Raw genomic sequence first — 22,050 nt, forward strand, 5'->3', positions numbered from 1 at the left:
GGTTTCCTGTTGGGGAACACCCGGATTGACTTCCTCGGTATGCAGTCTGCCACACACTTGCTGATAAAGTCTGTGACGGTGGTGGTGTACTCGTCCAAGGTATCTGTGGACTGTTTGAACACAGCCCAATCAGCCGATTCCAGACAGCACCGGAATTGATCCTCTGCCTCCTCCAACCAGCACTGAACTTGGATCCTGTTTGAGCTTTTGCCTGTAAGCCGGGAGAAGAAACATGGCATTGTGGTCAGAGTTCCTGAAATGAGGACGGGGGATGGAGCGGTAGGCATCTTTCACAGTGGTGTAGCAGTGGTCTAAAACATTCGGGCACCTGGTGAGGCAGATAATGTTCTGGTGGTACTTGGACAACACCTTCCACAGCTTGATTGAAGTGGCCAGTTCCCTGCATTGGAAATAGTTCAGAAAACATCATTTGACTGATTCCTGTGAAGTATGGATATTTGTTTTAAAAATCTAGTGACAGTGGACCTGAAATGTTTCTGATTTCTCACAACAGATGACGCCAGACCTGCTGAGATTTTCCAGTGGTTTCAATTTTTTGTGTTCCAAGATTTCTGTGTTCCTCTAATTCTGGTTGCTTGTGCTCCCACAGTCATAATTTTTTTAAATATGCATTAATGATTTTGATACAAACTTGCTGGTGACATGAAAATTAGTGTAGTAATTAACAGGGACAAAAGCCCGAGACTACAGAGCTGTGCAAATGGAATTTCACCCTGAAACAAGTGGGGGAATGCATTTTGTGAGGACTAACAAAGGAAGGAAGTGTACAATAAATGGCAAGACCTCAGGAAGTCAGCAGGGCAGGTAGGCAAGGTGGTTAAGAAGGCAAAAGTGAGGACTGCAGATGCTGTAAATCAGAGTCTAAATTAGAATGGTGCTGGAAAAGCATGTTTTGCCCGAAACATCGATTTTCCTGTTCCTCAGATGCTGCCTGACCTGCTGTGCTTTTCTAGCACCACTCTAATCTAGAAGGTGGTGAAAAAGCTACATGGGATACTTACCTTTATGAGACTAGGCACTGAATACAATTGCAACGATGTTAGGGAATTGTATAAGATAATGGCTAGGCCACAGCTGGGGCACTGTGTGCAAGTATTGGTCACCACACAATAGGAAGGATGGGATTGCACTGGAAGGTACAAAAGAAGATTCACCGGAATGTTGATGAGGCTGAAGTGTTGCAGCTTTGAACAGATAGTCTGGTGTTGTTTTCCTTGAACAGAGAAGGCAGTGAGAGAACCAGATTGTGGTCTGCAAAAACGTGAGGGGTATAGATTGGGTTGAAAGGAAGAAACTTTTCCATTGTGGGTCAATGGAATCAGTAATAAGGGGCAGGAGATTTAAAGGAGTAGTCTTTCCCCTGAAGGGTGGTGAGTATCTGGAATGCACTACCTTGAAGGATGGTACAGGTGTGAACCATCACAACCACTTCAAAATCATTTAGTTGATCCTACAGCATCACAGCATAAGAAAACTATAGGATATTTAATGATTGGCACAGATGTGATGGGCTGAAAATAAAACTCTATGATTCCATCTCCCATTTTCTAATTTCAAAGCCAATCCCTTTCTCGACCTCCACTGAACCCACAATAAAAACAACTTCAGACCTGCAGACGCTGGAAGTAAGAAACAAAATCAGAAATGGCTGGAAAAACTGAGCAGGTGCGGCACCATCTGCGGAGAATAACAAAGGAAAGTTTTGGGGCCACATTGTTAACCAATCCCCGACCCGCTCCTTCAAACAATGACCAATTAGATCATTAGAACACAAGGTCGAGCACGGGAAAGGCCCACCTCTAACTCTTAATTGGTTAGATAATAGTAATTGGCAGCATAATGGACCAAACAGAAAAGGTCTTGACCTAAGCCCTGCCCATGCACCGTGGGCTGGTGCATAGACCCGGGAGCTGGTGTGAGCTGCTGTGGGTTAGAGTTTTTTGGGTGGATCGTGAAGACGGTGAGAAATGGGATTCATGTTCTTTCTGAGAGGATTATAGTGAGACTACGTGGTCATACTATAATGGTATCATAAACACAGACTGGTCCGGGAAGTCCGACTGCAGCTTGGAGGGAAAAGTCCTTCCTGATGAAGGGCCCGAAACGTTGATTTTCCTGTTTCTCGGATGATGTCTGACCTGCTGTGCTTTTCCAGCACCACACTCTCAACTCTGGAGAGAAAAAAGTACCGACCGTCCCTTTTCAGGGGTGTGGGCATCTTTAGCATTTATTGCGGAGATGGTGTTGGAGTGGACAAAGTTAAAAATCACATAACACCAACAGGGTTTATTTGCAAGTACACGCTTTTGGAATGCTGCTCCTTCATCAGGTGGCTGGCTAGCTCCGAAAGCTGGTATTTACAGATTAATCTGTTGCACTGTAACCTGGTGTGGTGTGATTTGTGACCAATGAGAACAGAAAGTGTGTGTCACTGGGGAGGATGAGATCCCAGGAAGGATGGAGGTCCCAGTCAGATCAGACAGTGTGATCCTGGGAGGATGGAGATCCCAGTGAGATCAGACAGTGTATGACCCAGGGAGGGTGGAGATCCCAGTGAGATCAGACAGTGTGACCCAGGGAGGATGGAGATCCCAGTGAGATCAGACAGTGTGACCCAGGGAGGATGGAGATCCCAGTGAGATCAGACAGTGTGACCCGGGGAGGGTGGAGATCCCAGTGAGATCAGACAGTGTGACCCGGGGAGGGTGGAGATCCCAGTGAGATCAGACAGTGTGACCCGGGGAGGGTGGAGATCCCAGTGAGATCAGACAGTGTGACCCGGGGAGGGTGGAGATCCCAGTGAGATCAGACAGTGTGACCCGGGGAGGGTGGAGATCCCAGTGAGATCAGACAGTGTGACCCGGGGAGGGTGGAGATCCCAGTGAGATCAGACAGTGTGACCCGGGGAGGGTGGAGATCCCAGTGAGATCAGACAGTGTGACCCGGGGAGGGTGGAGATCCCAGTGAGATCAGACAGTGTGACCCGGGGAGGGTGGAGATCCCAGTGAGATCAGACAGTGTGATCCGGGGAGGGTGGAGATCCCAGTGAGATCAGACAGTGTGATCCGGGGAGGGTGGAGATCCCAGTGAGATCAGACTGTGTGATCCGGGGAGGGTGGAGATCCCAGTGAGATCAGACAGTGTGACCCGGGGAGGGTGGAGATTCCAGTGAGATCAGACAGTGTGACCCGGGGAGGGTGGAGATCCCAGTGAGATCAGACAGCGTGTGACCTGGCAGGATGGTGATACCAATGTGACTGAGGCGGAGCTCATCCAACACATGTGAGTTTTGGAGTCTGCGCTGTTGTTTGATATAGAGTTGTGTGGTTCATATTCAACAGATTTGCATCTCAGTTCTCACTACTGTTTCTTGTCTCCTGATCTGGTCTCCTGGCATCGCGGTGGCTCAGTGGTTAGCACAGCTGCTTCACAGCGCCAGGGACCCAAGTTCAATTCCAGCCTCTGGTGACTGTCTGTCTGTGTGGAGTTTGCACATTCTCCTCATGTCTGCATGGCTTTCCTTCAGGTGCTCCGGTGTCTCCCACAATCCAGGTTAGATGAATTGGCCATGCTAAATTACCCAAAGTGTTCAAGGATGTGCAGGTTAGGTGCATTAGTCAGGGGTAAATTATAGGATAATAGGAAAGGAGAATGAGTCTGGGTGAGTTACTATTCAGAGGGTCGGTGTGGATTTGTTGTAGAGTTTCCATTCCATTCCATTTGTGTTAGTCCCACAGCTGAATGGTGAGAGATCTGTCAGTTCATGACATTATAGATTACAGTTGAATGCAGTTCTTCTATGCTGTGACCTATAACAAGCCTTCTAGGTTTTCAGGTTTCATTTCTTGGATTTGTTTTGAGTCCAACCTACTTACTACAGTGATAGTGCCACACAGCACAATGGAGGGTGCCCCCAAAGTGAAGTCAGGATTTTGTCTCCACTTGTCAGTTCCTAATTTGAATTGAAGAGGACTGTGCAGGTTTGGCTCGACAGCTGACTCTCATTTCCATTGTCTCAGTCAATGTCACGTGATTCATCCAACTTTTGTTTTTCATTAATCGATCATCATTGTTTCATGGAACTGAAGTAGTGTGTTCAGCCACTTCAGAGCCAGTTAACAATTCTCCACGTAGCAGTGGCTCTGGAATTGCCTGCAGAATACTCTGTGCCAGCAATAAGTCTGGTTTTACCTTGCACTGCGTGCCAATGAAAGTTGCTGGTGTTGAGACGGGGCTGGTGGGAGCCCATCTGGAACTGGGTTGTGGAGATCGGTAGGACTGACAGGATTTCATAACGAAACTGTCGCTGTCACAGAAAAGGAAGTGGCATTATCGCTAGACTATTAATCCAGAGACCCCAGATAATGTCTTGGGTCTCTGAATTGAATCCTGCAATTGCAGTTTGTGGTATTTGAATTCAATAAAAATCTGAAATTCAGAGTCTTATTAGTGACCATGAAACATTATTGTTTGTCAGAACCATCTGGATCAGTGATCTTCTTTAGGGAAGGGAGCTGCCATCCTATCCAGTCTGACCTATACATGACACCAGACCCACAACAATGTCGGGTGACTCTTAACTGCCGTCTGGGTAGTTATGGACGGGCAGTAAATGCTGATCTAGCCAACGATGCCCACACCCTGTGAATGAATGCAAAACAAAATCTGATCAAAAGTGTTCATCATAAGTTTAACTGATTTACTGAGAGGAAAGGAAGGAATGTTTTATTGTTTAACACGGCAATGTTCTCACTGCATTATTCTCTGTCTACCCCTCCTATTGATATATTTTTATTACAGAATCTGGGAACACTTGTCACCAGCATTGCTGAAGGTTTAAACAGGGAAGAAGATCCAACACCTCACAAAGTGTTCGAATGTACGCAGGTAAGCCCATAAGCTGCTTTAACATGTCATTTTTACCTTTTTAAAAAGGGCCCTGAACCTGCACAAGAACTTGCAGCACAGGCAGGAAGAGGGAGCAAGATGAGCTGTGTAGAAAGGGGGAAGTGAGTAACTCTGGAAAAGAAGGGCAGAGGTATGGAATTCAGGTAAAGTGACTCTGAGGAATTTGCGCAGTTTTACATAGGAACTGGGAGGTATTGGAGGCTCTGTCAGGCTTAGAAACAGACAAATCTGTTGCTGTGGAAAGCGAGGCAGGATATTGCATGGCCTCTGACACAAAATTTTAATTCCTGTCCGGCCACGGGAGCAGTGTCAGAGGGGTGGAGGATAGCTAATATGGTCCACTTTTCAAGAAGTGATAAAGAAGAACCAGGAGATTATAGACCATTGAGTTTCGCATCACTGGTAGCAAGGTATTTGAAAAAAGGAGAGAATGAATATCCACTTGCAAAGGCATATTTTAACTTAGGATAGTCAGCCTGGCTTTATCAGAGGGAGGTCAGGCCTAACAAGTTTGTTACAATGTTTGAAAAACATGATCAAGTGTGTGTATGAGAGAAGTACAGTTGATCTAATTTATATGGATTTCCCCAAAGTTTTAAACAGGGATTTTGAAAATGGTTAAATCATGCGGAAGTCATGAAATGTGGCGAGATGGATCAGAAACTGGCTTAGTAATAGGACACAAAAGACAATTGTGGTAGAAGGCTGGAGGATGGTGTCCAGCAGTGTGTCGCAATGATCAGTACTGGGACCCTTTATAGATCGTTATATACATAAATGGTTTAGATGAATATCTGGGGAAATGTTAAACAAGTTTGCAGACAAGACCAAGATTTGTGGGGTGTTTAATAGTGAAGGAGATGGTCACAGTTGCAGAAAGATATAGATGGATTTGTCAGATGGGCGGATCAGTGGCAGATGACATCTAACCCTGCTGAGAGCGAAGCAATGCACTTTGGAAGAAACAACAAGATAAGGGAGTGTTTAACGAATGGCAGGACACTAGGTAGCTTAGAGCAACCATGGGGTATTTGTCCAGAGATCCCTGAAGTCGGCAGAGCACGTGATTAGGACGGTTAAGATGCCAGGTACTAGCTTTCAATAGTTAAGACAAGGAGATAATGGTGGGGGTTATACAGGGTGTTGGTTAGGCCACAGCTGGAGTACAGGAAAGATGTGATCGCTGTAGAGGGGATTCAGAGAAGATTCACCAGGATATTGCCTGGGATGGAGCAACTATGGTGTAAGGACAGTCTATACAGGTTTGAGTTGTTTTATTTAGAGCAGCGAAGACTGAGATTATGAATGTAGCCAGGGTGAATATAGAGCAGCTGCTTCCCTGGGTTGAAGGTTCAGTCACAAGGAGATCATAGTTTTGGGTAAGGGGCAGAAGAGTCAGACGGAATTTGAAGCAAAAAGTCTTTTTTCTCAGAGGATGGTTGGAAAGTGGAATGTACTGTCTGGGCAGGTAATAGAGGCCAGAAGACTTATAACATTTAAAAAATATTTGGACGAGCACTTCAATGATATGGGACAAGTGCAGGAAATTGGGATTAGTGCACTTTTTAGTGGTAGTTATGTCGGTGCAGACACAATGGGCCCAGGGCCTTTTGTCCGCTGTATGATTCTATATTGAAAGCTATTACAGTCACAGGTGGAGGGGAGCTCCTGAATACTGCAATGGTCCAGATGGTGACTGGAAGGTGGTTGAAGGTAGAGATTCAGAGCAGGGTCTTCCTGAACAACAGTGAGATATCAAGGAGGGCATCCCAAGTGGGGCATCGGTGAGAGGCAATTGGGGCAAAGGAAAAGTAAAAAAGATAATTGGTGATTCTGCAGTCAGGAGATTAGAAGGACTTTTAGAAAGACGTGAGCTATGACCAGGTCATGAAGGTTAAGTTACCTCCCTCGTACCAAAGGGAAGAACATTGTGTTTAGCACAAGAAGGAACAGACAGGGCTTGAGGGTTGATGATTTCTGGATCATTTTGCACTGTTTGCCTGTTGAGGAGAGGAAAATGAGGCAGATTAAGGCCTTGAGTAGGAGGGAAGTGTTCATGTTTTTGGATACTTGATGCGAGTTGAGAGAGAAGGGACAAGACTGCTATGAGTTTGAAAACTCTTTCATGGGATGTGGGCATCATTGCCCATCTCTAGAATCCTGATAGTATGGAATGGCCCGCCCATTTGGCCCAACAAGTCCACACTGACCCTCCGAAGACTAACCGTCCCAGAGCCATTCCCCTACCTTATTACTCTGCACTTAGGAACGCCAAGTGAGCTTTAATTAATAATAACGAGAGAACAAGAAAAATATATTCAAGTATTAAAGATCCTTTATTGATTGCTTCTCACCACGTGGTGGGGGAGCCCAGAAATCCCGCGTGTGTGCTGCAAGCACTCTCCTGCGTGATTACATAAGCCAAGGCTTTTTATACCTTTTCTTTTAAAAAAGAGGCGTTTCTTGCAGTTTTGCGCACAACTGCCCTTAATTCAGTTACTGCTGGGACATGTTGGGACCGGCCTTTTGCCACGTACACTCGTTAGCTTGCTGTTCACAGCAGTTTCTTTGTTTTCTTAATTTACATTCGGCCATGTCTGAGCTAACCGCGCCCTTTCCCGACACCATTTTGTTTAACATATTAGTTTCAAGCAAGCTAAAATGTATCATTTTTACACTTAAACCTGACTAATGCACCTAACCTACACATTCTTGAATACTATGGGCAATTTAGCATGGCCAATTCACCTAACCTGCACGTCTTTGTATTGTGGGAGGAAACCGGAGCACCCAGAGGAAACCCACACAGACACAGTGAGAATGTGTAAGTTCCACACAGTTGTCCAAGGCTAGAATTGAACCCAGATCCCTGGTGCTGTGAGACAGCAGTGCTAACCACTGAGCCACAGTGCTGTCCTCTAATTGTCCATGAACTGAATGGCTTGCTTAGCCAATTCAGTGGGCATTTCCAATTTGAAAAATTACTGTTGGGGTGGAGTCACATGCAAACCAGACCAATAACAGAAGTCTTGGCTGTCCTTAAACAACATTAGTGAATGAGATGGGACTTTACAACAGTGAGTGATTGTTTCTGGTCTAGGTTTCAATTCAGCTCTGACTAATGAACTGATCTTAAATTTCCCCAGCTGCTGTGTCCCAGTGTATTAGCTTGGGCCCAGTGATATTAGCATTACTCCATTGACTGGACCAAGCCACCATCAGCAATGACTTTGGCTGACACTCTGCTCATTGATACTATGTGATTGGAGGTTTTGAAATATCCAGATCTTAGTATAGATCAGGCAGTTCATGACAGACAACGAAACTGTCGGTTGGATGTTGACCGTGATTTTGACCCTGCGATGAAGGAAGGCTAATATGTGTCGAAGTTGGAAGGTGTGTGACTTGGAGGGGAATCTCTTGGTGATGACGTTCCCATGTACCTATTGCATTTGGTCTACTGGAGGGCATGATGTATTAGCTGGAAGAAAGTGTTTAGATCTCCATGAGATTCCTTGGAAACAGACCCTGATTGCTACTTCAGTTGAGTGAAAAGAAATGAGAGAATGCCAGTGTTTAAAAACAAAGTGAGAGTTCAGGAGCACAAAATTGTTCCCAGGGGCTATATTTAAATACAAATCATGTATACAGTTAAAGAATGGGCAGGTGTGATGAACAAGGGGGAGAAAGAGCGAGAGACCAATTGAATCCCTTTATTTTCTTCCTCTTCTATCTGTAACCAGTGATTGAATTTCGAACAAGCGGTAGTGAATTCCCCTGGCGCTAGCCATCAAAGGATCATGGTGGGGAGGGTGCTCTTTGATAAGCTGTTCTTGTTGTCAGGCCAAATCCATTGACCATATGCTTGGAGATGGCGTTGTTTTCAGCATCTCTGTAGGAATAATACATCTTTGCTTCGACGCTGTCACTGTCTTCACACGGTGACAGGAGAGAAATTCCACAAGGGTAGCCTGTCTGGTTATGTCTCTCTGCAGTCCATTTTTAGAATTTGTGACCAAGTTGTGAATCACGTGACCTAGGCAGACATTTTAAAGGCTGATCAAAGTCAGTCCTTCTTAAATGAAAGGCAAGTAGAGATTTTAAAAAACAATTGTGTGGCTAAGAAAGGAGAAAATATGTTTCTTGATGGGTTTTGACGGCTGTTCAGGAATTACTGGTCAAAGAGGTTGCATTTAGAATTCATATTTCAAGGTGAAATTTAGCAATGAATGAGGTGATCAGAGGAGGCTGTACAAGACAAGATGAAGATAAGTCATGTTTGATAAATATGGTCAATTTTGAAGAGTAGGAACAGGCAGATTGTGCAGGTTTGAAGACTGGTCTTCTTAATGCGGTTCACACGTATATTTAGTAACTCAGTATAAAGAAATATAGCCACTGTTAGAAAGTTAATAATGTGTGTTATATTTATTTGTTTTCTCCGATCCAGACTCCACAATCACTGAATTCTTAACAAAGTGCAGGAACATCCAGCTGTTCCAGTCGACAAAAATCTAGTGGGACTGACTTGAACAGGCGATGGAAGAAGGGGTGGATGGAGTCGGCTCATTGTTCACAAATGAGAGGATTTTCAGTGGAAAAGAACATTCAGTAAGTGGGAGGGACACACAAAAGGTTCCGTATATATAAATCATAACCTTTATAGAATAACAGCAAACGAAATGCTGGAAGAAGAAAAAGACTGAAGTGTTGTGTTCCAATATCCTGATAGCCTCCTGCCGCTAAAACATTGGCATTATTCATGAATCACAATCCTTTCATCCACAACAAACCCAGATATGAAATAAGATAAACACCAGGAGTTCAGAGCTTTCAGAACCACAGATAAGAAGCCACTTGTCTCCTAAATCAGTTGCATAGATGGCTTTAATCTTCAATATTTCACAACAGAAAACAGAACAGATCTTCCCATATTGGTTTATTACCAATTTCTTCCCCCAAATTGGTCTTTTTGTGAATGTTTTAATCTAACTTTTCTGATGCGTGATTTGAAAAGTCCAGGTTAAATTGCTGCCAGACTTTCTAAAGGCTTCAGGGCTGAATCTTATCTCCTACTTGATACACAGTTACAACATTTAAAAGACATTGAGATAAGTCCATAGAGTCATAGAGATGTACAGCATGGAAACAGACCCTTCAGTCCAACCTGTGCATGCCGACCAGATATCCCAACCCAATCTAGTCCCAAATGCCAGCACCTGGCCCAGTGAGGAAGGATGTCAGGTTACAGTGGGATATAGATAAGCTGGGCAGAAAGGCGGCAAATGGAGTTCAATGTGGGTAAGTGTGAGGTGATTCACTTTGGTATGAGTAACAGAAAGGTGGGGTACTGGGCTAATGGTCGGATACTTGGTAGTGTGGATGAGCAGAGGGATCTTGGTGTCCATGTACACAGATCTCTGAAAGTTGCCACCCAGGTAAATAGTGCAGTGAAGAAGGCATATGGCGTACTGGCTTTTATTGGTAGAGGAATTGAGTTCTGGAATCCTGAGGTCATGTTGCAGTTGTATAAGACTCTGGTGCGGCCGCATCTGGAGTATTGTGTGCAGTTTTGGTCGCCATGCTATAGGAAGGATGTGGAGGCACTGGAATGGATACAGAAGAGGTTTACCAGGATGTTGCCTGGTCTGGTAGGAAGATCGCATAAGGAAAGGCTGAGGCACATGGGGCTGTTTTCACTGGAGAAAAGAAGGTGTACAAGATGATTAGGGGTTTAGATAAGGTTGACCATGAGAACCTTTTTCCACGTATGGAGTCAGCTATTATGAGGGGGCATAGCTTTAAATTAAGGGGTGGTAGGTATAGGACAGATGTTAGGGGTAGGTTCTTTACTCAGCGGGTTGAGTTCATGGAATGCCCTGCCAGTAGCAGTGGTGGACTCTCCCTCTTTATGGGCATTTAAGCGGGCATTGGATAGGCATATGGAGGATAGTGGGCTAGTGTAGGTTAGGTGGGCTTCGGTCGGCGCAACATCGAGGGCCAAAGGGCCTGTACTGCGCTGTATTTTTCTATGTTCTAAGATCTGGCATTTCCTCCTCAACCAACCTCAGACTAGCTTGTACATTCTGGTGCAGTTTCCCAGCCTCCACTGTGCTTTCCATTACCACTCCAACAAAATTCATTGGCTTATCCTGTTTTCCTACATCTGGTTTCCCAGTGCTGTCCCTAACCCACCAACGCTGTGATTTCATGTGGCTTACTTTATTGCAGTGAAAACACCAGAGCTTTTTAACTTCTCTGCCCCTTCATAGATTTCCTTTTTATTCAGTGGTAAGTTCTCCTTATGATCTTCCCTCTCTTTCTTCCATTCCTGTGTCTCCTTTTCTCTCTCTCCTGCTTTTAATTGTAATTCCTTGTATTTGCCCTCTAACTCAACCTGCTTCATTTTCAATTGAATTTTAGCCATCTCGTACAATTTGGTATTGTCTCCAGCAAATGTAAATGCTGAGCTATTGCTGTAATTATCTCTCCTTTCCTCATGGAAGAAAGCAGCTCCGACCCCAGCCGGTCTGCTCATTCCACCAGCTTGGCCTTTAATCATTTTCTGTAAAACCCCATAAGCTCACGTCTTCCACCCCTAGAAAACACTTGGGAACTGAAAGAGCCATTGCTGTCCCAAGCACTGTTTAAACAACTGAGTTCAATACCAAGAACAAACGACACTAACACCTACCACTTGCTGTCATTGAGTCCAACAACCCTCATCCCAAATCGGAACTTCAGAACAGATTCTGCAGAGCTGCCAGTCTGTTATGGACCAGGCCAGACTCCCTCAAAACGTTTCAAGAAATCGGCCCAGACCCTAGCTTTGGTCCTTGTTTTAAGCAGGTATGATGTGGATATTCCAGGAGGAATGCAGTTGTTCAAACCATGGAGTTTTAAATAAAACAGAGTTTACTTGTAAGATTACCGAAGGAAACACAAACAAAAGAATAGCTTATCCAGAACTTAACAGATCATCCCCATTTAATAATGCTGTTTTAAGTACTTGCAACAATCCCTATAAATACCCCTTGGCACAAAAAGTAAAATCAAACACTGGGTCTTACAGGAGAGAAGTCAATGAGAGAGGAGGATCAGCCTGGACCTGCTTCTTTGGGTCCAGTAGCTTTCAACAATACGGCTAAAAACCAACCCAAACCAGAGAGAAGCTGAGCTGGGACTCACCTTTCATTGTACAAGTGCTTTTTTTTAAAACTTGAAAGGCATTTGCCTGAGGCAGTATTCTTAATCAAACTGACCTTAATCAAATGTGAGGTCATTCACCTTGGTAGGAATAACAGCAAATTAGACTATTATTTAGGTGGTGAAAAATTGCAGCATGCTGCTTTGCAAAGGAACCTGGGTGTTCTTGTGCATGAATCACAAAAATTTGGTTTGCAGGCCACACCTGAAGTAAAAAAAAAGAACAAAGAAAATTACAGCCCAGGAACAGGACTTCGGCCCTCCAAGCCTGAGGTGATCCAAATGTACTGTCTAAACCTGTTGGTCAATTCCTAAGCATCTGTACCCTCTACTCCCCGCCTACTCATGCATTTATCCAGACGCGTCTTAAATGAATCTACCGTGCCTGCCTCAACCACCTCTGCTGGCAACGTGTTCCAAACACCCACTATCCTGTGTGAAGTATTTGCTGTGTGTATCCCCCTTAAACTTTCCACCTCTCACCTTGAAAACGTGACCTCTCGTTATTGAATCTTTCACCCTAGGAAAAAGCTTGTCTCTATCCACCCTGTCTATACCCTTCATGATTTTGTAAACCTCAATCAGGTCCCCCCTCAATCTCCTGTTTTCTAATGAAAATAAACCTAACCTACTCAACCTTTCTTCATAACTAGCACCTTCCACACCAGGCAACATCCTCGTAAATCTTCTCTGCACCCTCTCCAAAGCGTCCACATCCTTTTGGTAATGTGGCGCCCAGAACTGTACACCGTATTCTAAATGCGGCCGAACCAATTTCTTGTACAATGTTAACATGACTTGCCAGCCCTTATACTCAATATCCCATCCAATGAAGGCAAGCATTCTATATGCCTTCTTGACCATTCTATCCACCTGTGCAACAACCTTCAGGGTACAATGGGCCTGCACTCCCAGATCTCTTTGCCCATCAACTTTTCCCAAGGTTCTTCCATTCATTGTATAATTACTGTGTACAGTTTTTGTCTCTTTACTTGAGAAAGGATGTACTGGCACTGGAAGCAATGCAAAGGATATTTACTGAGTTGATTCCAGGATTGAGAGGGTCAACTCATAAGAACATAAAAACCAGGAGCAGAAGTAGGTCATCTGGCCCTTTGAGCTCACTCTGCCATTCAATAATCTTCTTCTGGCCTCAGCTCCACTTACCCACCCTCGAACCATAACCCTGAATTCCTTTACTTTTCAAAAAAAATATCTATCTTAGCTTTAAAAACATTCAATGAGGAAGTCTCAATTTCTTCACGGGGCAGGATATTCCACAGATTCATAACTCTTTGGGTGAAGAAGTTCCTCCTCAATTCAGTCCTAAATCTGATCTCCCTATTTATGTGTCCATGTTCTAGTTTCACCCACCAGTGGAAACATCATGAGAAGAGATTGAGTCGACCAAGACTGTACTCATTGGAATTTAGATGAGTGGGGATCTTACAGACACATATAAAATTATGAAAGGAATAGATAAGTTACAAGCAGGGAGGTTGTTTCCACTGGTGGATGAAACTAGAACTAAGTGATTAGCCTCAAAATAAGGGGAAGCAGAATTAGGACAAGGAACTTTTTTTATCGAAAAGAGGTCGTGAATCAGTAGAATTCCCTTCCTGGTGAAAGCAGTAGAGGCTACCTTAATGATTTTTTTTAGAAAAGGATTTTTGAACAGGAAAGGAATTAAAGGTGAGTGGGTAAGTTAGTGCTGCTGAGACCACAAATAGATCAGCCATGATGTTATTGAATAGCGGAGCGAGCCAAACAGCCCACCACTGCCTCTATTTTCTTCTTGTTTCATGACTGTCAGTCAATTTACATCACAGGGATACCATACACAGACCCAGTTCTACACTGCAGACACTATGCCAGTGCAGTTAAACACAGTTGGACCAGTGCAGTGTCCCAATTATGCCAACTCTGGGTGCAGGCACAGCTCAGCATAGCAAAAACTGTGTAAGTGCAACATGTCACTGCTCAGTCGGTGTCATGGACTGATCTTACAGACAACGTGCCTTGGCGCAATTCAACACCAATCAACTGGCTCATGGGTTGCTACTGCTGACACCCGTGCAGGCGCAGTTCCTAATGGCAGATCGCGCATAGGTACACTGCTGCACTCCATTGGCCATCTAGGAATTTGCATGATGACATCACACCGGCAATAGGGTATATTTGGCAGCAGATAAACTCAACATCAAGGAATTTTTGCTGAAACAGAATTTTCTGTTCCACATTTTTTTTTCAACTAACCTCTGGACAGGCCTCCAGAGATTTCACTACATTTTACAGCTCTTCTCTGAACTTGTTCTGGGTCACTAGACGACATGTGTTGTCCAACAATGACTGTGTAATCCGTGCGTCAGCTCCTCCAAGAGATATGGGTGCATGTCTCTCAGGATAAGATGGCTGTCTGATTGTCTGGAGAGATTAAGAACTGACTCACTGACTCCAACCTGCAGCACCTGTCTGTCTTCTCATATTGCCAACAAAGCTCCAGAGATCAGCACAATTTTTTTTTAAATTTTAAAGCACACAAATATGTTGGCTCAGTGTATAACCTCACCTTTCAAACAATCATTTTGATGGCAACATTGGCAGAGCTTTGATTGCACATGTCACTCAGCTAAGGCAGCATGGAGGTGTGATTTGTAAATCCATAGACAGAAGAAAATTAAAGATGGAAGGTTTTCTCCATTGGAACAGGGATCACCAGACGATTTTAGATTTAGATTACTTACAGTGTGGAAACAGGACCCTTCGGCCCAACAAGTCCACATCGACCCGCCGAAGCACACCCACCCAGACCCATTCCCCTACATTTACCCCTTCACCTAATACTCTGGGCAATTTAGCATGGCCAATTCACCTAACCTGCATGTTTTTGGACTGTGGGAGGAAACCAGGCCACCCGGAGGAAACCCACGCAGACACGGGGAGAATGTGCAAACTCCACACAGTCAGTCGCCTGAGGTGGGAATTGAGTCCGGGTCTCTGGCGCTGTGAGGCAGCAGTGCTAACCACTGTGCCGCCCATAAGTTTAGCCTAAGTTGTTCCTTATCATTCTGATTTTATATCTGCTGGCATTGTGTAGACAAAATTATCTTCAAGTTCTAAAAAAGATAAAATGATGCTGTAAAGCATTCCCTACTGCAGGTGTTGTTAAACATTAAAGATTCAGCCCTTTGGCCTCTATTATCACCAGAAGACTGTAACACTATAAGATGGAACAGCATAAGGTACGTGATTCAGTCCCCCAAGTCTGCTCCACCACTTAATGAGATCATGGCTGATCTGATTATTCTCAACCCCACTTTCCTGCCTCCCCATCCCAATAGCACTGACTAAAAATCTGTCCATCACATTGGACAATCACAGTCCCACTTCTCAAAGAGGAGTTGTGACCAGTCGTGAAGGCCACTTGCTTCCAATAGTCGCAAACAAAATGTCTGGGAGATTTTTCAAGACAGTAAGATCTTTGATTGTATTCAAACTGACACATTGGTTCCCAGTATCTGTTTATAAATCAGACGTCAGTGCTGTAGTCTATTGCTTTGGACTTTGATCCACAAGTGCGGCTTTGAAGGAATGGCCTATCTATGTGATGGCAATAATAAATCGTAAAGAACAAAAAATACCAAATCAAATATCTGACAGAAAATATAAGGAATGGATGTGCAAAACCATTTTCTTTATTGCCTCAGACACTAATGTAGATTAGATTCCCTACAGTATGGAAACAGGCCCTTCAGCCCAACAAGTTCACACCGATTCTCTGAAGAGTAACCCACCCACACCCATTTCCTTACCAATATTTACCCTGACTTATGGGCAATTTAACATGGCCAATTCACCTGACCTGCACATCTTTGGATTGTGGGGGGATGCCCGGAGCACCTGGTGGAAACGCACGCAAACACGGGGAGAACGTGCAAATTCCACACAGATGGTTGCCCGAGATGAGAAACCTCGTGCTGTGCGATAGTAATGCTAACCACTGATCCAACATGCCGCCCAATGGAATCCTACTGTAGGAAAGGAAGTGAAAATATGACTTGGGTACAAGAATGTTGTATTAGAATAGATTTGCCTTTTTTTGCAAATAATCTGAAGATGTGTTTCCATAGAGATTTCATCACATTCTCCAGTCTTCTCTGAATTTGTTCTGAGTTGCTGCATAAATACATGGGTTTATAAAACAACTCAACAACTTGATCATTTTTCCTGTTTCAGTTGTGATATATTTAGTCTCTGTGAGGTAACCTCGATAATAATTAGGCTATGACAGTCTGGTCATGACCAAACTCTCAGAATGTGTCAACCAAAGGATGAAATTGGCTGATATAGAGAGTAGTAAAATGATAGATTTCCTCCAGTTCTCCATCTCTGAATTGCTGTGTTTCTCACGTCTGTGACCCTGAAGTCCAATGCGGGTTCTATATGCCATAAAATACAGTGGATAGTTAAACAACTAAACAAGGAAATTAGGAGAAAGGGAAGCCAAGCAATCCAGGCACTGTAAAACCAGACAAATGCTGTCTCTGCAGATGAAGCAAATAAAATGACACTTAATTGGCAGCCCCAGTGGATTTTATTAATGATTTGCTCAGGTTTATTTGCAAACAAAACTGAGATATTCTTTAAGAAAATCAGGACGGAGAAGATCATTACTACTGTGGCTTCAGTTGTTTTGGTGCAATACTTTGCTTTAAACTTCTGACAGCAGATCACCACAAACCTGACAAATGTGAAGGAAACAGTGAACCAAGCATTGAAACATGGATCAGACCTTCAGAGAGTCAATTATGACAAATCATCACTCATATTAGTTACAATCATTTAGCACAAATAATATTTTTGACTAATCCATTAAATGAAAGAAAACCTGATTCTAGTACACATGTTCTCTTTCATTTCTCCCGATCCATTGGGTTCTTGTTAGCTTATTTATGAATTTCGGGCAGTTACCCTTTTCTAAAACGACTGTACCTTGTGAATTAGTTTCACTTTGTCTCCAGTCATCCATCCCTTTATCTACTCTACATTGCTCCTCCTTATTGCTAACAGCTGCATCTGTGAAACATATGGTAGCTCATCACATTCTGATAATTGCTCCTTTCTGAAAGTCCTGAGTAATGAATGAAGGAATTCTAATAGACTGACAACTGTCTTGGAGATTCATTGCATTCTACATCCCACAACATTTTAACTGGAACTTACCTTGAAGAATGCCATCCTCTCAGCACAGAGCGCATTCCAGTGCCATTGAAGGTGAAAACCTACAATATTTCATCTAAAGGCCTGGTAAGAGCACACAGCAACAAATGAATTTTGGTTTTCCATTCCACAAAATACCTTGTACTACCTTGAAGTATCACATTGATACTAAGGATATGGCGTGGGGTAGAGAAATTAACTACCCAACACCATCTGTACAGAAGTAGTATTAGACAAACTGATCAGGAGTGTGTTGGAATTCCCCCTACTTGCCTGGATGGCTGCAGCTCCAACAGCACTCAAGAAGCTTGACACCATCCAGGATAAAGCAGCCCCTGCTTGATTGGCACCACATCCAGAAGCATCCTCTCCCTCCCAGCACCGAAGCTCAGTAGCAGCTGTGTGAACTATCTACAAGATGCACTGCAGAAATTTACCAAGGCACCTTTGACAGCACCTTAGTGAAAAATGAACATGACCATCTATAAAGACATGGACAACAGATAAAACAGAACATCAACATCCTCGAGTTCCCCTCCAAGCCACTCACTATCTTGACTTGGAAATGTATCACTGGATGGAAATCCTGCAACTCCCTCCCAATGTGGGTTTACTTACAGAATGTAGATTGCAGAAGTTCGACACAGCTCACCATCACTTTCTCAAGGGGAAACTATGGATGAGCAATAAATGTTGGCCTATCCAGTAAAGTCATAAAGACTTATTTCATGGCTTTTCCAGGATAAGCACCTCCTCAATGTTGCAACTGACTTAATTAATAATGCAACATCATCTCTTTTACATCCCCTGTTCTGTATGAATATCCCATACCCAGAATGATGCTAGTCCTGCCTCACTCTCTATCCAGTGTCTGTGATGGCAATAATATTGCAGCTCCATCTATCAATCATCTTAACTCATCTGTCTCACCTCTGATATGCCCAGCAGTAAAGTCGAGGCTTTCCAGCCACACCCTTCTCCTTTGAATGTCAACATCTCTGTACTCTCTCTGCCTTGGTTCCTTTTTCATATTGTGCTGTGTCCATATTGTACTAATGCTCTGTGTCCTCTCCATCTGCTGAGCTTCTCCCAACAGTACGAACAAACCCACCTTTGAGTTTGATCCCATTCTGGTTCACAGTGGTGGATCTCTTTGAGTTCTTGCTGAATGGTTAGTTTTCCAAGCTGGGTTTCCACTTGGCTCCGTCTTTCACCATATACAGGCAGAGAGTAACAGTATCCCTTGTTATGAATCCATGTTCTTTGCTGTTCTTTTGCTGCTCAAAATATTAACTTAAAACCACTCATTGAGTACTGCTAAATTTAGTTCCTTTGTCTTTCTAATCTGAAAAGTTGCAGGCAGCTTTTCTCCAATATTTAAAACTTATCTACAGAATTAGCAAGGCCTTGCGCCTCTATTGGTGCCGACTCAGATGTCTTCTTTCAATACCTTCAGATAAAATAGTAATTTTACTGCAGCCTGTTTATTTATTCTATATTGGTGGCCTGAACTTGCCTTGATCCGAGGTAAGGTGATCATGGCAGCAATGAGAAACTCAGTAGCTCCGACAGCAACCGTAGAGAGAGAAACAGGAGTCAATGTTTCAGTCTGTTAAGACTATTCTTCTGAACATTGTTTGCAACCTTGAAATCTACTTTTGAGAGTGTAAATTTGTTTAAAGTGGGCATGGAAAACAACAATTTAATAAGTCTTATACCCGGAGGATGTGGAGTGGACAATGAAACAATATAAATTACATATTTATAAGATTAGGGTTGGGGAAATGGACATACTGGAAACTTTCACACATATTGGTTCAAATCAGCCGGTGTTTATCCTTCAGAGTAGAAATATTTTGGGTCTCTATCTGATCAAATCCTCTTCCATATTTCACATTGATATGCACAATATGGACACGAGAAGCTAAATGTGGATTATTGTTCCAATATGCATTAACATTCTTCATTTCAAAGGGTTCTACTTTCATTATTTACAGGTCTTTTTTCAGTTTCAAAGAGCAAGCCTGTGTAAACATAGCGTTGGGAAAATACAGGCATCAAACTGGAATGCTTGCACATTATTTTTGGAAAATGGCAAGACATTTGGATGCTCGCATCCATCTGTTCCAATAAAACAGCAATGTGCTGTCATCCTATGGATGAGAACATTGGTAATGAGCAGTGGACATGGCCATGGTTAATGACTACACCAAATCTACACTATATTAACTTCATATGGCAGCTACCACAAGACAACAATGTTCCTGACATGGATGCGTGAATGTTAGGGGGATTGAGCTTCGGAGCCATGAGATCACATTGCAGCTGTACAAAACTCAGTGCAGCCACATTTGGAATATTACATATAGTTCTGGTTGCTGCATCATAGGAAGGATGTGGAAACATTGGAAAGGATGCAGAGGAGATTTACCAGGATGTTGCCTGGTATGGAGGGAAGGTCTTATGAGGAAAGGCTGAGGGACTTGAGGCTGTTTTCATTAGAGAGAAGAAGGTTAAGAGGTGACATAATAGATGTATACAAAATGATCACAGGATTAGATAGGGTAGACAGTGAGAGCCTTTTTCCTCAGATGGTGATGGCTAGCACAAGGGGACATAGTTTCAAATTAAGGGGTGATATCTTTAGGACAAATGTCAGAGGTAGGTTCTTTGCTCAGAGAATAGTAAGGGTGTGGAATGTGTTGCCTGCAACAGTAGTAGACTCGCCAATTTTAAGGGCATTTAAATGGTCATTGGATAAATATATGGATGATATTTGAATACTATAGGCTTCAGATTGGTTTCAGAGGTCAGCGCAACATCGAGGGTCAAAAGGCTTATACTGCGCTGTAATGTTGTGTATTCTATAGTAATTACTCACCATGCAGTGGTTCCAGTTCCACCCAAGTGGTGTACAGGTTCCTGTCTAGGTAGAACATATCAGATGCGCAGTGAATAAACTTTCAGTCAGCACCGGAAGCGAATACTGTGTACAGGTTCTTCTAGGTCTTTACCTAAGTCTTTTAGCAATTTTTAACAACCAGACTTTCAATTCATTCAGAAATGGGGATGTATATGTTTTTAAATAAGTAAAACATATTAAGAGTTCCTCTCTTAACATGCTTTTCCCATGATATGTCTCTTTCTCATTTTAACTATCATGCGATAATTGACCTGATCTTTGGCGAAGACAAGCTCAAAGACTTCAAGATGTCCCTTACTCATATTCTCTGCCTCCACAGATAGTTTGCCACTTTGATCATAATATGGCTGACTTGTTTCTCCATTTATCCTTGCACTTTGCAGACTTATAACACAAAAGAATGTTTGTTTTTGGTGTATCCTCTCCATACGTTTTCCAATCTCTCTTTGTTTTTCTTTCCTGAACTTCTTTTTGTAATTCACCTTGATGTTTATTGTACTGTTTTTGATTTTCTGCAGTATTTTGCTCACTTTGCTGGATATTATTTTTCTTGCTTTTTTGAAATTGCATCCTTAATGCAGCTGCTCAGATGCAGAGTTTATAGGTCGACGCCTTTGATTGATCAGATCATGTGCAACCTAAATTTTCTTACTCAGCTTTCTGCCAGTGTCCTTTTGGACTGTCACAGATTTCCATTATCGTCACTATGTCCAGCCCATTCTCTTCTCAGCCAAGCACATTTGAACTCCCCTTATAGAACATTTACTTTTATTTTACCATTTATTTCTTCCACAATTATGCTAAAATATGTTCAATTGCATCACCTACCACAAAAATGCTGAGCTCTTCCATCTCACTCTCCAAAATCTAAATCTGGAATTTCCAAAGGTCGGCAGTGAGGATCTAAAATTTGAATTTAGGCAACAAAAATATATAGATTTTTATTATAACGAAATGGTTTCTCGATTTAAAAGAATACAATAAAACGGCTTGTGAACCATACTGCTGATTTGCAGAATGACGTTGCAGTTGAAAGATAAGAGGACAATCGAATTTTCATAAGATGAATACTGACACATTAATAGACCATTTGAACTAACCTTGAACTGATACATGACATGACAATTTATGTAAATAAGATATCCTTCTTAAAGAAAATACCATTGGATTAGCCTGTCTTCAATAACATCACTGTATTACAGTTGATTGGACTTTTTTGTAATTAAGAGCCCTTTCCTAGGAAATATCATTGGATTAACTTGTTGTAAATCATGTCACCTTATTATATATGATTGGTCTTTTTTGTGATTAAGGTTGTACTATTACTAAAACAAATATAAATAATGTGTAATTTTGAAATGTAATTGCACAACTTCACCATGGAACACAGAAGCTTCAATCTCTGTGTTGCTGGGTAAGAATTGCATCAAGATACCTTAATTAAATAAACTTGCTTTTTGAATAGATTGCATTGAATCGACAGATTCTTTTGACCGATCTCGAACCAAGAGACCCCTCTTGAGGGGTCATAGATCTTCATTTTGGTGCTGTGACTTGGATAAACTAATGCCAACCATTCAAGGTGTAGTTACCTTGCAGAGGGACGCCTCTGAATCTGAAAGGCAGTTGTGGTCTAAAGCCGGCTGTTATTGTAATCCTGTTACTAAACTATGGACCACTCCAGCTGGACAGATTTGTATGTCAAATGAACTTGTTTTATGGATTGTATTCATAATGCTACTCACTGTGGTGCTCATTCAACGTCTGATTTG

At 42.8% G+C, this 22,050-nt stretch overlaps 1 long non-coding RNA gene across 1 annotated transcript; it reads left to right on the top strand.

The window, feature by feature from the left end:
- Window positions 1–1,897: 1,897 nt before the first annotated feature.
- Window positions 1,898–21,727, top strand: LOC140492553 (uncharacterized). The gene is made up of 3 exons (XR_011963580.1): window positions 1,898–1,981; window positions 4,822–4,908; window positions 9,380–21,727. It is a non-coding gene; the product is annotated as an uncharacterized lncRNA (long non-coding RNA).
- Window positions 21,728–22,050: the final 323 nt, after the last annotated feature.

This window comes from Chiloscyllium punctatum, chromosome 21 (genome assembly GCF_047496795.1).
Source record: "Chiloscyllium punctatum isolate Juve2018m chromosome 21, sChiPun1.3, whole genome shotgun sequence".
Taxonomy (NCBI): Eukaryota; Metazoa; Chordata; class Chondrichthyes; order Orectolobiformes; family Hemiscylliidae; genus Chiloscyllium; species Chiloscyllium punctatum.